Genomic DNA, 17,112 nt, shown 5'->3' with positions numbered 1-17,112 from the left:
ACACACACACACACACACACACACACACACAAAGTGGGTGTTAGAAAACTACAGATGTACCTGTGAAGGAATATGTTATTGATGTTAGGTTTAGTGCTTTGGATGTTTTTTAGGATAAGACTTAAAGGCAAACAAAACCCTAAATAGTTGCAAGGGTTGGAGTTTTATAGGATATATTTAAATCTTTATTACTTTGGAACCTCTATCAAATCAGTTTATAGTTCAGCTTTCACCTTGTGGAAACACAGAAATTACTACAAGACCAACAATTTTATAAGTGTGTGGCACATATTTCTTTTAAATATATTTACTTACTGTGATGCATGCAACTTGTTTAGTTTTACATTTTAAAGTAAACTAGCTCAACCATTTTACACTGGATGAGGAAAACTCCTAAAATTCATTTTTGAAGGGAAATGGTGAATACACTGTCAGAAATAAGGGTACAGTAGGGGTCCATTTCTGTCCCCCAAGGTACAATCTATACTAACGTACCCCAAAGGGCTCATTGTTGGACCTCAAGTAACATATATGTATCTTTTTGAGGGTCAAAAGGTACACATATGTTCCCAAGCAACCCTCAAGGGTACAGTTTTTGTACCCTTGAGGGTACAGCCCCAGTGACAAGCCATTGTACCCCTAAAGGTACAATTTTGTACTTCATTTTCTGAGAGTGTAGGAAAGAGAGTCAAGTGTTCTCAGAGAGAAAGAAATGCTATATTTAGCTGCCCAAAATTCTCATCATCTCTCACCAGCCGGTGGTAGAGGAGGAGGAAAGGTTTAATGTTTTTACAAAGGTAAATGCTAGGTTAACTCAAAGCTGCATTACTGTGTTGGCAAATCAGTCCATTGATTGTGATAGTTGTAATACTTGACAGTGATCTGGCAGAGAGGAAGCAAAAAGTAGGCTAGTTTGCTCAGTGAAGAAAAGAGGTTTGCACTTGCAAAAAAAGAAGGAAATCATTACTTCACTCATACTGAACCGAATTATAAACGCAACACTTGTTTTTGGCCCCATTTTTCATGGGCTGAACTTAATGATCTAAGACTTTTTCTATGTATGCAAAAGGCCTATTTCTCTCCTTGAAATTCATCGGTAACATTTTCAAGTTCAGGCTGTGTAATTCCTTTGACAGTGCTGGGAGATTCATACATAACTTAAGTTTTGGGTAAAAATAAATGATTCACAATCTTGTTTGGCTTCTTAAGAGCTGCTTAAAATGTCATTTGGAGCACTGCAAAAGTAATTTTAATTTGTATAATTACTATTATGTGTTTTCATGGGGATGCTAGAATCCACCTCAGGCCAGTAATATGGTAATGGTAATAAAAATAATTATAATACTAATAAAAAGAAGATTTAATGATGTCCTGTGTGTTGACCACCAAAGAAAAGTTGTGTGTTCTCTGATTTCCTGTTTTGAATACTTAATAAATGGTGCTGGCCTTCAACTCACTGTATGATTGGCAAGACATGCTGGAATATTATATCTCACTTTGTGTATTTGATCTGAAAACAACAAAAACCAAAATAATACAGTACCTGTCCAACAGAAAGTTGGTAGTCCATATCCACTTCCAGGATTGAACCAATGCTGCAGGAAATTCTGCCGGATGCATGTATTTTCTATTTCCTTTTGCTTTCTTTGCGTTGGAATTTTAAAGTCTGTGAAATAATGTGGGCTATGGTTAAGTGCTCCTCTTTGCAGGTAAATTGAGACAGCTAGCCAGACCATCTGTCCAATCCGAGTTTTCTCTCGAACGAGTATTTTGCAGCGGCTTTGTGTGGAGCTTAGCACCGCCCATGACAATTCTGATTGGTTTAAAGACATGCCATTAAACAAGAGCACGTTTCCTTACCATCCCCAAATGCTATCTGGAGTAACCAGACCCATTGGGGGAGGATCTGGAAAGATTTCTGAGACTAGAAAGACGGCAACCATGGCAACAGCGACAACTTTTGCTGAGTTTTCTCCTGTCCAGTAGATTTGAAGTAATTCTGTGTAACGTGCATTGAACTCGTACACGGGGGTTTAGAGTACGTGCAGCGGGAGCAAGGAGGCATTTCATCCGTTTGTTTGAAGAGAACTGCAAGGCAGTGAATGGTGTGAGTTTTACTCCCCCGACAGATGATGGGTCTCATAAGTTATTTATTGCTGTCGGGATGTAAAGACCATTTCAAACAATATATAAACATTTGTTAATTGGACATGGTTATCGACCCTGCCTTTTAAAGAGCTCATGTTATGCTTTTGGACTTTTTTCCTTTATTGTGTTAGACATGTGTTTTGTCCATGTTATAGGTTTACAAATTAAAAAAGCCCGCCCCAAAGGGACTTTGGGACAATTTCCATTGGAAAACACTGTTCACAAATACCTCGAAACAGCTCTATTGTAGTACAGCCTTTACTTCCGTGACAAACACGCTTCATTTTGCGTCATTTTGTAACGTACGTTATAATGCGCGCTTAGCTGCCACTGTGTCACGCCCTCAAACCAAGCTGGTTAGAGCAGATAAAGAGCAGATAAAGATACCAGGTGCTGCACATGTGTGACTCCCAACAAAGATTGAACAGAAGTGAGATGCCTCACTCGGATGCTTAAATAGAGAGCTAAACACACAGGGTTAAAAGAGGAGCTGCAGCAATGAGTAGTACAAAAAATAAATGGTGTTTTTTGAAAATGAAATCATGTAAACCTATTCTGCTACAACTTCTAAACACAATTATGAACCTGAAAATGACCATAATATTAGGTTTTTAAGTCAATGTTAAAGTCAGAGGCTGCAGTTTTTGCTAGTTTTTGCTGTGTTATATTGGATTCCGTTGCTTCCCCACCACCATTATCACTTGTGTCCACAAAGTCATAAACATGCGCGCGTGTGCCGGGTCCCTATCTGACAGTCCTGCCTGGCCATACTAAATCGTTTCTGTGTGACTGGGACTGATTCCAAAAGCCTTCGGTCAAGACTGTGGTGGAGATGAAATGGATAAAGACTATGAATAGAGATCCCATTTCCCCCAAGCAAGAGCATGACACACAGATACACGGGGCTGGGAAAAAATCCATAAATGCAAATGGTGTTTTGGATGTACGATGGTGGCTGCAGGACACAAGGAACTTTGTATTATAGCTCAACAAGCTCACTGGTTCATGAACAGCCAAGTAGGTGCTGCATCGATTCCTGACAAATGCCTTGATGTTGATTTGCTTATTCAAAGGCTTTGTGTTGTTGTTGTTGGTTGTCACATCTTTTTGCTGATGCAAATCCTGCTATTATTCTGTACAAAATTTGCTCACAGGAATTTACATTCTGTATCATACGGTTTCAGTTGGAATAAATTATTACACTAAAAAAAAACAAAGAACGAGAGCTTCTTGAAAGTCTGTTCATGAAAAGAAAATGGAGCACTTTGGTAGAGAGGCATTTGCAAACCTAGTGAACATCAAGAAAAAATGCACAGTACTCGTCTTTACAGAAAAAGTAACTTCCTGAAGAAACGTGTTGAAGTGATGTTTTTAATCCTCTTCTAGTTAGAATGTGCCAGATGTAATACTGGCATTTTACCTTTGATTTGTGAATAAGACTTAGCTTGGATATGTTCTTGATGCTCAGAAAATATCAAGAATACATGACTTGTCTTCAAACCATCTATGATGTAAACAGAAAATAATTGATCACAAACAAAGAGTATAATTAGCTCCAATAGATCCTTTTTTGTAATATTGGGAGCCAAATAAGTTAGTTAGTAATCATGTATAAACGTTTTATCTTTTAAAGCATGAGGCTGGGATTTTATGCATCTATTGGACCACCTTAAATCCTCGTCCGACAAGCCCTCTGGCTCCTGAAAGCCTAAATTTCTGCAAATAGACCCCTGCACTTTTGTGAAGATACACTAAGAATATGAATTGAGAATTATTTTACCCCCAGCAAGAACATGACATACAGAGACACAGAACTGGGAGAAAATCCATAAATGCAAATGATTCCTATTAAAGTACAATAAGCCAATTGGTTAACAACCCTGTACAATGGGTTTTACACTGATTTCTGAAAACCATCTTGGTAGATGTTGATGTTCTTGTTCCAGGCTGTTGTTTTTTTGTTAAAAACTGGAAGCTACATCAACATTTATTTATAAAAAATTACAAGCATATTACTTGATTCAACTTGCTCCTATTCAATACCTCTTTTGTGAAAACAAATCTAAAGAGCAACAGCCAGAGGTACAGTAATTATGTATAAATAACAATAACATGACAATTACTCATTCTCTTTCTTGTGGTGCATTTCATCACATCACAGTTGCCACTGCACACTGTACTGTTATTTCTTGATGTTTTGTATATATTGTACAATATTCTTATTTCATCAATTTTAAATGACACTGGAGACAAATTAAAAACTGCTTGCTCCTGCTAGAAAAACAATTTTACTTGAAGAAAAAGGATGTTTATGTAAAAATATGATTATGTTGACCTGTATTGTGAACTTCACATTTTTAATTTTTTTTATTTTATCCTTGTCTTAATCATGTTAATAGATAATATCCAGCCTAGCTGACTCTCATACATCTCTCTTCATTCATGCCATTTTGTCTATTGAAAAGGATGAACTGTACTGTATGTAATGCATAATTTATACTTCGGAGAGGCAACAAATCTGGACTGGCCAGTTTAGGAATTCCAGACCATTCTTGCCCAGAAAACAACCATATACCAGGGTATATTTAGTCTTGTTAGGTTGCAAACAAGGAAGCAAGGTGTCAAGTTGGTAGGTTGGGTGGTTTGAACAAACAGGATTTTCACTCAGGAGACATGGGCTTGTGGCCCATGTAAAACCATAAGTCAATTGTCATTTTTTTTTTAAATTAGCACAGTTTAAGGGACCTTTTATACCGCGATACATCACATTACATCCTCATTCAATAGTTTTAAATGACTAATTTTAACCCAATCCCCGATTTTTTACTAACCTTACTAAGTGTTTTTGTTGACTAAACTTAACTAGTTCTGTTTTACAACATTAAATACGTGTTTGAATGTTACATTAAATAGAAAGATGATCAATGTGAATTCTGTGTTGTACTGTCCTTTTGGTAGTCATTGACAATTGACCAATTCTGTCATTAAGGTATGAGAACGTGTTGGGAATTATATAAAAAAATATGAACCTAGTGCTAAAGAAAGAACTAAAACTTAAATTTTTTTTCTCTGAATCTTTTTTTTCTGGTACAAAAAGTCAAAGTTACAACAAAGGGGGAAAACAAGTTTCTTGGATCACAGACTGAAAGAATGACATTGCTCTATGATCAGTTTCCTCTGCAGGGTGCCTGGGATCACCCATAGAGAGAGGTTCAAGCTCAGACATCTAGAAGGCCCTCAGAGTACTGGCACTGCTCCTTCGCATAAAAGGAGCCAGTTAAGGGGATTCGGTCATCTGATCATGATGCCTCCTGGGTGCCTTCCTTTGGAGGTAAGCATGACCAACTGACAGACCCCGAACACACTGGAGAGCTCATCACTGGATCATTCTATGCGTTTTTCAATCAATCAATCAGTCCATTATTCAATCAATCAATCATTCAATCAATCAGTCATCCAGCCTTGACAACACCTTTGGAACCCCAAGAAAACATTGAAAGGGACGTCTGCACCATTTTGCTTGGCCTGCTGCCACGACAACATGGATGAGTAGCAGAAAATGGATTTCAGTTTAACACTAGCAACTTAAATATCAAATAAAATCAAAAAATATATAGTTAGGTAGGTAGACAGTGTTTTTCAGTGGTCAAAAGTGCTGGATATATAGAAAGGTCCAGAAAGAGATAATAAAGAAAGGGCACAGGAGCTGTAGTGTATTAATGTTATCATTGGACCTGCAGAATACATGCAGGATGTGTCGCTTTGTAGACATTGTAAGGCTATGTGATTGGATAGGTCTGAGAATATGTCATGGAGCTATAGGTTTATTTTAAGTTGCATATCCATTTATTGTTAAACTAAGTGATTGGTTTCCAGTGTTACTTACTGCATAATGCAAACGTCTCATTGGTAATTATCAGTAAGAGATTCAAGCCATTTGACTTTGGTGTAATATTTTTGCATGCATATACTAGATAATTGTGTAATATAGATGATTTGCTTAAACACATAAAGCCAACACATAAAAATTCAAATTTTACCACTTTAATATTTCAAACGGCAACTGTCAGATAAATGTAACATGTCATCATAATTTCTGCTGAGAATGTAAAACATAGACGTCACACTCTCCAAGGAGTAATTCTCCTTTCTGAAAGTCAATGTACTGTAGGATCTCCATAAATAACTCTAATAAGTCTAAGGTCGCGTTCAAACCAGCTGTTGATCTGTGTGTAAAAAAACTAAGCCCTCTACTTTTATATAAATAAAACCAGTTTGTTGGCGCAGTGGGAGTCACAAAAATGTTTTTCTTTTGAGTGACTGTGAGACACTTGATACGTGCCCTGGTCCCGTGTTACATCCTATGCCAGCCTAGCCCAAATAATTTTTAAAACATAATCATGTAGCCTGAAGGCACTAATAAATGTAGACTAATTAAATAGAAAAAGCAACACTTTGGATAAAAAGCTAATTTCTACCTACAAACAAATACAGAAAGAGTATAAAAATATTCCAAGTAGACATTCTACTAGCTCATATATACTTATATATATGCAAAGTGAAATTATAAGGGTGTACATTTACAACAGCATTTATCTTGCAGGGTATAAATAATAAGAGAAGCAAGATTCCTTGGGAAAAAAACAGCACTTAAAGTGTGTCAACAACTTCAACAAGATTTGGTCCAACAGTTTTTGGAATATGTTATGCCTCAGCACCATTTCACTTATTTACTGGGTGGATGTCAGCTAAGCTACAATCATAGATTATTCATTGCCGCAGTCAACATCTTCTCCACATGTTTGCATGCGACTGGTGTGGATGTAAGACATAATTAGACAGCCCACAACATTTGCATCAGGTCGGTCAAACAGATGTCATCTAAAGTGTGCCAAAGTAAAATGCTGACTGAAAATGTTCAAGTACAAAAAAACAAGCAGCACTCATCCAGAAAAAAAGACTAAATGTAATTTATTTCTTCCACCCCTTGAAATATGGAATAAGACTTGATTAACAGATTCAATTATCAGTGGGCTCGGTGGCCTAAATGAAGTAAACAATTATGCACCAGTTTTCCTCTGAACTAGTACAGAGAGCCAAAATTACCATATGTGCACTGTCTCTGCAATTAAAAGATTTCATAACAAGTTTAAAAAAATATACTGTGGAGAAAATGAATAAAAGCAGACCCTTCCCCTAGTTATAACATGATGCCGGCAGAGAGGACTGCAGGACTCTGTAGTTTACGTAGTTTAATGTGTATGTGATGGAATTAGTTTGAAATGCATACAGAAGTAATGACTGCTTGGAGTGGGCTGATTCAGCAGCTAAACAGGTTTGAGAATTATATCAGACAGAATTTATTCCCAATTAATATCCCTCAGCCATACATGATTTGTATTGGGCAGCATTGAAATATACAGGAGCATCGTGGCTAATTACTACTCTGATTCCACAATACCATGAACACAAAATCTCATCACTTTGCCTTGATAAAACACACCAGCCCAAACCAAAACCGATCTAAATGTAAGTTCAAGAAAACAATTTATGCCACGTATGCTTCATGTCCATCCGACTACCGGCTACTTTAAAATTACTTTGTGGATGAAGTACTTCCAGTTTGCAGGATGAACTTACTGTACAAGTCTAAGTATCCAAAATAAACCACAACAGATCAACCCTAAAGCCTAGTTAAGACCAAAGATTGGCAATGTGATGAGTTGAAACTGGCAATTACTTGCAACCCACAACTTGCTGCACCCTGCTAATTTCCCATAAAAACAACTCTTTGTATTACTGTCTATATCCATTTGTTTTTTTGTTGAGACTGAAAATGGATAAATTTGGTGATAGTGTAGTCTATATCAACGAATCCCTTTCTGGGATTGTTCAGGTGCTGCCAAAAATTCTGACCAGATGTCCCTCATTTCGGCAAGATGTCCGTCACCTTCTGCTTTCTTAGTGTTGGCATTGTAACTCTGTTGGATTTCTGAGAACTATGGTTAACTAATCCTCAGATCTCTGCAGGGTATGTCCAGACAGCTAGCTAGACTATCTGTCCAATCTGAGTTTTCTGGCAATGCACGAATAGTTATAGTGAGATGTTTGCTAAAGTTGCATTTCTAGCAAAAAATCAGCAAAAACGTTTCATGTGATTCATGGCTTTGTTCTATCTCTTTTCCCTCTCTCCAGTCACTCATTAGCTCAATCGACCACATCATGGTTGAGCCTCCATCTAAGACTCTCCCATTTCAACCAGATCATAGTCTGTAACAGAGAAATAAAATGTATTACGGATCATTTTGACAATTTTTAGCTAACTTTACAAGCAGACTTTGCTAATGGCTGTTAAAAAGGTGACACCCCTTGAGTTTTTGAACCAGCCACTGGCGACTTGACCAGTTGAGTCGAAGGCGCTGCCGACCGGCTTGATTCAGGCTGAGATCGGCCGAATTTCTTCGGCAAAGTGGTAACCTTCTTATTTTAATCCAAACCCAGATCTAAAATAGTATTTTTGCCAGAACCAAAATTGTTTTCTATTTATTCATTTTTTTATTAGTTTATTGATCCCCAGTGGGGAAATATCAATTTACACTCTGTTTTGTTAGTCATCACTGCACACAGACTTGAAATACCAGGACCCATTCATGCACAAATGGAGAGATGTCAGAGTGAGTGGGCAGCCAGCTGGACCAGTGCCCTGAGCGGTTGGGGGGGTACGGTGCCTTGCTCAAGAACACCTGGCATTGCCTAGGAGGTGAAGTGGCATCTCTCCAGCTACCAATCCACACTCCATACTTTAGTCCGTATGGGGACTTGAATCAGCAACCCTCCGGTTCCCAACCCAGCTCCCTACAGACGGAGCTACTCCCACCCCTTTTCATGGTGCCGGCACATCATTTTAAAACCATATGTGCCACTATTACGTGGTTGTGCCATATTAAGGGATTGTGGTATTTTCCCATTTTCTGTAAGATCGGTTAACATGATGTGTTGGAGAACAGCAAACTGAGTTGTGTAACTCTGCAGTGAACCAACTGGCATAATTTGCATCATAATCAATTGGCATGACGGCAAAACCCAGAAAAATAAAAGGCATATTTTGAAAATAACTGTTATTATCCTTTAAGAGTTGAGTCTAGCTGGAGAAAGATCAAAATCTTTGCCAAAACCTCAATCCAAACAGAACCTCCATCTCATTCCTTTGTACACCAAATCCCAGAAGATACTCATTTCTTTGGACAAATGTGGCAAAGAAATGTTGCAATGTTATGAGGATATCAGATGACCCATGTAGAAAACCAAACCAATGCATGGTTTCTCTACTGCATGTGGAAAATGCGGCCGTTAAGTTGTTACCACACAGCTCAGAGCAGGTCTGCAATAACCTGCCTGCCCAATTCATCTGATTGTGATTTATTGGGGCTTTCTGCAAGGTTAAAAAGTTATGGCTGAGTTACTACTTGGCGTCCATATTAATTACATAAACAGAATCGTGTGAGAGGCAGAGATGGGCTCTGATATTCCCTGAAGTTGCACAGATCAATCAATATCGATCAACAATCCCTTGATGTATGGCAACATTTCACGCCTGAGACCTTGGCCAGCTTGAGCGATGATGGCATCCAGAAATGGTGATGCTTATAAAACAATGCCCCCCCCAAAATAGCTGGGATGGAATTGAGATCTTAAGGCGAGCGCACTCACACACACACGCACACACACACACACACACACACACATTTGCTCCCTGATTGTTTTTCCCTTTCTCTCTGACTTACTTTCTCTTATGCAAACACTACTCTGTCTCCCCACCACACAAATACACACTCTCATGGGACTTTTACTCTGGCGTTGATGTGATGAATATGAAATTAAATCCATATGGTTCTGTCAATAACATAGCTGCCAACACCGCTCCACAACCATTATAAGTGGCTGCACCTCAAGGCGATACACAAGCTAATGAATAGTGCAAGCAACCAAAACGAAAAATTACTTCATAACCTAGCCATACATGAATAAACATTAGCGAGAGTGCGCAGAAAAGGAAATGTTTACTCGTAAAATTCTTGTTTCACTTAAACACATTTTGGATTTCCACCCTGCCACTTCAATTTAACTGGGTGGCTTTTATTTAAATCAAATCAGAAGGGAGGTGGAAGGAGGGGGAAGAGGAAGGGAAAATGGTTGAGAGTAAACACAAACACACCCACACACACACACACATATCTATTTCTATATACTCTCCCATGACCGCACACACATTCAAGGACAGAGGGGAATGAACAGCAGGCTGAGGCAGGTCTCTTTCTCTGGATGCCTCAGGCTATTTCAGGAGGCTATTTCAGGTCTTCTGTCTTTTTCCTGTGTCTCGTCTCTCCATATATCCATCTGACTGCAGCTAAGGGAGGGCACGGATTATTTTAAACGGTATGTCTCAACAACACCTTTGTATTTTTTTTTTTTTGATGTTTACAGTTTACCACTTTCTGTAAAGTGAGTTGGCAAAAGGCCTGTTCAACTTTCAACATTTAGCCGCAAATATAACACAAACATTTGACCAGCACTGACTCAAACACCGGATCAGGGGAGCTTTTTTTTATTTTTTTTGCATGGTCCTGACTATTCATGAAGTGTAAATCAATCCTTAAGTGTTTATGGCGTATAAAAATAAAATGTGTGTTTCTAGGGCGTTTTCCCACCTATAGTTTGTTGGCTCTGGTCTGAATCACACTAAAAAAAGAACATGTTGGATTGCCTTAATTCAGTATTGCACATGGGTTGCAAACAGATTTCTTGCTTTGGTAGAAACTTAAGCAATTGAGTTAAATTATTAGTTATTTAAATAGTTATTCATGTTTAATAAACCTGTGTATTTTGTGTTGATGCAGTTTAATTAAAACATGTTTTGATAAAGTATTTTGTGCTCTTGGAACATTTTAATCCTTCACAATTTTATCACATTATTTTAACGCTATTCATTAACTTTTACTCCAAAACTATTTGGTCACTTTTTTTTAGTAGTCTTTGTTTCCTCGATGGCCAAGCCCCACTGATGGCGGTCCGTCTGCGGCCGCAGGACCTGGAGCCATTGTTTCAGTTTGGCTGTTAAAAAGTGTTGAGATAATTAAAAGGTATTTATTTAGAAGCCGGCTGGCTGCTAGTTAGCTATCTACGGTGGTCACAGTGGTGTAATGAGTCAGATCGACTCCCAAGACAAGACGGTGCTCACCCAACTGGCCAATAGGAACGTGGCCCCGCACATGACACTATTTTCACATTGATAGAAAAATCCTAAGACAATAGCAAAAAAACTGAATCGCGAGCAAAGACTTAGGTTTTGAGAGCGAGAAGAAACACGTTTTGAGAGAGTTTTTCAAACTGATAGCAAAAAATATATATTTGAGAGTTCAAAAATTAGTTTTGAGAGAAATATTTTTACACTGATAGCAAAGAATATGTATTTGAGAGTTGTTTTTGCTAATGTTATGAAAACTTTTTCTCTCAATTTTTTTTAATCTCTCAGAAAATGTTTTTTGTTATCAGTGTAAGAACTTTTTCTCTGAAACTCTTTTTCTCTCAGATCTTTTTTTCTCTTGCATGTAATAAAGAAACAATTCCACCTCCATACTCATTCCCCAATGGAAAAGAGGGGCAGTATTCCACCTCACCCCTTATTGGTTTCTTAACGTCAATAGCAGGGGACCGTTTCTCAGTTGGAATTATATTTCAAAGAATTCACACATACTTCAGGACATCCTACTTTCCGTAGATGTGTGCGGTGGTTTGAAGCTCATCTTTCATTCTTTGTAGCCAGTGGGTGAGCCTTTTTCTTTTAAACATGGATGCTTCAGGATGAGTGCCTCTGCAACTTCATCAAACTTGTGAGACACACTGTGTCCTTGACTAACTCCTTGATCAACCCCTACAATATGTCGGACTTCAGCTTTGGATCAGGGATCAGTGTCCCGTTTTCTTCGAAAGCTACGTGGGCCTTCTGAAGCTTAATTTTCGCATCGTATGTGAAAAGGAGAACACAGAACAAATCTGGCCATGAAGCCTGTGAGAACGTAGACTCTGGAGATGAAAGATTCACGGTGCTGTCACCAGAACAGGATGAGGTGCCATCAGGAGCACTAGATGATGAAAACTGTGTTCACTCTGGTCTTGAGGTTGGCAGGATGTGTACAACTTTGAGTGTTGCTGTGTCTTGTATTCTTCTATTGAAGTTAAGTTTGCAAACTAATTGCCCCCAAAAAAATCCTGAAACGATAGCAAAAAACTGAATTGAGAGCAAAGAGAAACACGTTTTTGTGAGTTTTTTGTTTTTCAAACTGATAGCAAAAAATATATTTGATAGTAAAAGAAATATTTTGAGAGATTTTACGTTTTTGAGAGAAACACTTCTTCCGAGAGAATTATTTTTCACACTGATAGCAAAATGTATATATTTGAGAGTTTGAAAAGTATTTTAAAATAGATGTTTTTAGTTATTGGTATGAAAGCTTTTTTTCTGAAATTTGTTGTTTCTCTCATAAAATGTGTTTTGCTATAAGGGGAATACCTTTTTCTCTCAAACTTTTTTTTTCTCTCAGATCTTTTTTCTCTCGTCATGGTCTCACTTGACTGTCTGTTAGGAAAGAATAAGAAAATATAATTAGAATCAGTTTTATAACAAGAGGGATTGTTAATCACCAAATCTTATATTTTACTGTTAAAACACTAATACTTTAAGAATCTGACAACTTAACTCTGAAAGAAACACAGACATGCCAACATCAATTTGTCAAAAGTTTACAAGAAATTGAGTTAATATCAAACACACCCATGCACATTAATACGTGACAGCGGAGAAGACAATGTTGTAGTTTTTTTACACCGTCTTCTAGTGTCCCCCACCACAGTCCTACTATTCCTTTCATCACAGTCATGAGTGCATGATGTTGCCAATCCCATCACCATTTCCCACAAGGTTAAACACCGAGTAAAACAATATCCCTGTGATAACATTGAGAGGCTGAGGAAAGCACAGGATTCCAGAGGAGTGATGAAGTGCGCTACAGGCTCAAAACAGAATTAAATAAGTGCTCTCCAGGGTTTCTATACATTCATTTTTCAAACTTTTCCAAAACATCCCCATTATGTTCATCCAATTTTCTTGATTTACTTTAAATGCAAAAAAATAAAAATTAAAAATAAAAATTAAAAAAAACAGATCTTTTTAGTGATCATGGGGAACAAAACTGAGGTTTTTATTTGAGAAGCAGGAGAGGAAGAGGAAAGAGATGAGAGCAAGGGAGTGGAAATGAGATGAGCTGAGAGAAGACAAAAGAAGGATAAGCTGTATAATATATATATATATATATATATATATATATAAGTTAATAGCTTTTGCTGGAATTGTGTTTCCATGAGAACCCTTGGCCTCCTTTTAAAGACAGTATGCTACTGTGGACACAATGATTTTTATAGTATCTTACCAAAACACGTAGATTGATCTTGTCAAGGTCATCATCCGCAAACCCCTAACTACATAGGGAGCCTGCGGATACTCATCAACCAGTTTGGAGATTTCGACAAGAGAAAGTTCTCGTGCTTGAGATGGAGTCGGCTGAAGGGCTCCATAATGCTCACAATACCATCCACACAGTAGTTTCAACACAAAAAACATAGTTTCTGCTGCTAAATGTATATTTGATGGATTTCCCCAAAGTCAGGCAAGCCACCATCAGAACCACATGCCGCTATCAAACCTGGTCTGTAGTTTATTCCCTTGCTCCAAATGTTTTTTGCTAGATTTATTTCAGATGCATCAGGATCTCTCTGTTTAAAAGCTTGAGCTAGCGCTTCCTTCAAAACATCTAATGAGACAGTGGATACATCTGATAAATCCAGCACTGGTTTATCAATGTTTGGAGATGACAAGTGATAACCAATCATATTCTGATGTTTCAGAGAGAGAGACATGTTTTTAAAGCAACTGGTGCGTTCCATAACTTTTTTAAAGAAACTGTGCTTTGCCTCAAACCTGGTGGTCTAAAGTTCTAGTAGAGGCCCCAAAAGTTGTATCAGTTGTGGGTAATGTTCTATGTAATGGTGTTTGGGAAGCAATATTTTGTTAGGAAACACCTCTTAACACCTTTGTTGATGATCTGAAATTTTGCTCTCAAGGTAAGCAATAGACTCTTCACTGCGAACAGGGGCAACCACTAGCTCAACAATCTTTTTAGAGCCACACGCCTCTTCAACATTGCGAGAGGGTGTGCCAATTAAAGTGGTCTCACACTTCTCAGCCTCCCTGGTAAAGTGTACTCCAAGGTGTTGGAAAGGAGGGTTTGGCTGATAGTCGAACCTCGGAGATTATATCTCCAATCTGGACCCGATACTGGATAAGCGGACAAAGATGGATGGATGGATGGATGGATATCAACAGGCAGAATGCCTTTGAAAGATCATGAACGATTTCAGGAGGGTAGCCACTGACAACATGAAAATGAGACAGTGCTCCAGTAGAAGGACAGGCTTTTTTAACTACAAAACAGCTACTGCCACTATTTAGCGATGACATGGGTTTCATGAGGTTCTTTTGTTCTGAGGCTGAACGTTCCCCAGATTGTTCCGCATGTGATTGAATATCTAAAGCTGGTGCTGTACAAAAATGACAAAAGTAAGGGCCTGTACAGTTCTCCACAAAACCTGATTTTCCATGTGCTCCTATATTGTCAGCAGCAATAGTCTGCACCGTACCCTTCAGTCATTGGTTCAGTTGTAGGACAAAAATGGCATCAATTTCCACTGTCCTCAGGTCGCGTGTTAGGGGCTCTAAAACCTTGTAATAACCAAATGACTTTACATTGTCTGTTTTATACAAAATGGCCAGAAAAATTGAGGACAAACTAGAATGAGACCCTGGGGGAAGCACATAGTTTGTGGGTTTTGCAAGAGCTGCCCAAAGGGTTCCAGACCTCAAATCATCAGCATACAAAAGTTATGGATCTCTGGATTATGGATGGAAAGGTCTTTCCCTGACAGCAAACTATTTTCCAGAAAATTCAGACCATCCTTATAAGACCTGTAAACAATTTATTTTCCAGTCTCTGTCTCCCTTTGTGTTTTGTGATTACTAAACAATATCTTTCCTACTCCGCAGCACTTGCAGGGATTGTAGGATGGGGATATACTGGAATGTTTTGTTCTCTGTCGCATCCAAAATATATTCAAGTGGTTCAACAACATAAAATTTGGCCTTGTAATATTGCTTACGTTGATATGCAGAACTCAAAGGTCCATCCTTCTCTATTGCCTTATTTAAAGAATTTGCTGTGCACAGAGAGGAGATTATTTAATCTATGACAGGTCAACTTGGAGTTTGTGTTTCTGAAAAATGTCTACTAGAACACCTTCAGCATTAGATTTTGAGAGACAGACAGTTGAGTGTTAAAGTTCTACAAAAAGCATTGATTTCTTTGCTTGTTACATGGGAAAGAGTTTCTAATTTTAACAAAGCTGCTGCCAAACTTTGCTCATGTGGGAGGTCATTTAGTGCACCAGTACTGTTACCGGGTTGAGTATCCTCACCAATGTCATCAGCAAAAGTATTTGAAGTAGATTCTGGGGATGACTGATGCTACAATTCCTGGTTTAAAATCGTTTGGTAAAAAAGGCCTCTTTTTTGCTCTTGAGGGATTTAAAAGATCCTAAGACGTTTGTTTAAAATTTGCAATCAAAGAACATACATGTCACCACCTCATTTTTCTTCAAATGTGCATTAACATGAGTCCAATAATCCCTCTCAGACAAAAGATCCTCCCAAGGACACAAATGGCAACTAAATGTACATTTCTCTGACTGATGACGACTAGTTTTAATAACATGGCATCTACTCAAATGAACGGTGCATTCACGCTCTAAAAGAACATGGGCAGCTTGCATGAACACATGGAATAAGAGTTCCCAAAATGTCTATGTCTGACTTGATGGAGCTTTAGAATATGGGGCCTACTTGTAAAAAACTGAAGGTCAGGTGCTTCTTCTACCAACACTGTAAAGCTTGCCAGACAAGATCTCCAATATCATGAATTTTATTCAGTTGTAGTCACAATATCAGTCAAAATGATAGCAATTAGATATTTTCCTAATACCTTGCAGCCCTAGTTTCACACAGAGAAAAATCCAAGCGAACCACAATGCATCACTACAAACCAGGCAAGAACGTTCACTCCCCTTATTGGTCAGACGTGTCTGGGTTGGGATTTTCCTCTTTAAGAAGAATTTTTGACATGCTGCAGTTTGGTATAACAAGCAGTTATCTTTTTCTTGTTATAAAAACAAGCAGAACAAGAGAAACATCTTGAAGGTATGCTTCTTTGGTCTGATTTTGGTGTGCATCAGAGTGGGATTGCTGCACTCCCACCTGCCCAAACGAACCGCACCAAGGGGGGGGGAAACAAACTCTAGTAGGATTCAAACAAACTAAATGAGGCATGTTTGAATGCCCCCCTAGAGTGGTTATCCTCTAGTGCAGACAAGGGGCCTTATGTGTAAACTGTGAGTACGCATGAAAAGCTTGCGTACGCTGGTTTTCACAGACAAACAAAAATTAACTTGACCTGAGAATGCTGTTTTCTGCCTTTGTAACGTGGTGAATTCTAACTAAAAAGTGCATAAAATCACCAAACATTAAAAAATAACTTTTCCATTACAGTTACTGTCATCCTTCTATGATGTTGATTATTTAAAAACATAATTGTATATGGTAAATACTGCCCTCAGCACGGATTATTTACCACATTTGAAACATGGCATGGGAAAATGCAATTGTCTCTGTGAGCCTGACTCAGGCTCAACCATGGGGCACGTTTGATGCTCAATTGATCCGTGGATTATGTGTAAATAAGTGAACAAAGGGTGGGAAATTAGGTGTAGCCTATAAAAGTGCACGTAAAAGTTATTGCTATA

The 17,112-nt window shown here is 38.2% G+C and overlaps 1 long non-coding RNA gene across 1 annotated transcript in view; it reads left to right on the top strand.

Annotated features, from left to right (window-relative positions):
• Nucleotides 1-16,406, top strand: part of LOC117961516 — an 18,323-nt gene extending 1,917 nt beyond the window's left edge. The window contains exons 2-3 of the long non-coding RNA XR_004660421.1: nucleotides 35-37; nucleotides 16,309-16,406. This is a non-coding gene — a long non-coding RNA (uncharacterized LOC117961516). The remainder of the gene's footprint in view (nucleotides 1-34; nucleotides 38-16,308) is intronic.
• The last annotated feature ends 706 nt before the right edge of the window (nucleotides 16,407-17,112 follow it).

This window comes from Etheostoma cragini, chromosome 18 (assembly GCF_013103735.1).
Source record: "Etheostoma cragini isolate CJK2018 chromosome 18, CSU_Ecrag_1.0, whole genome shotgun sequence".
NCBI classification, from domain to species: domain Eukaryota; kingdom Metazoa; phylum Chordata; class Actinopteri; order Perciformes; family Percidae; genus Etheostoma; species Etheostoma cragini.
The sequence above is the reverse complement of the archived record's forward strand: the minus strand, read 5'-3'. Positions and strand labels throughout refer to the sequence as shown.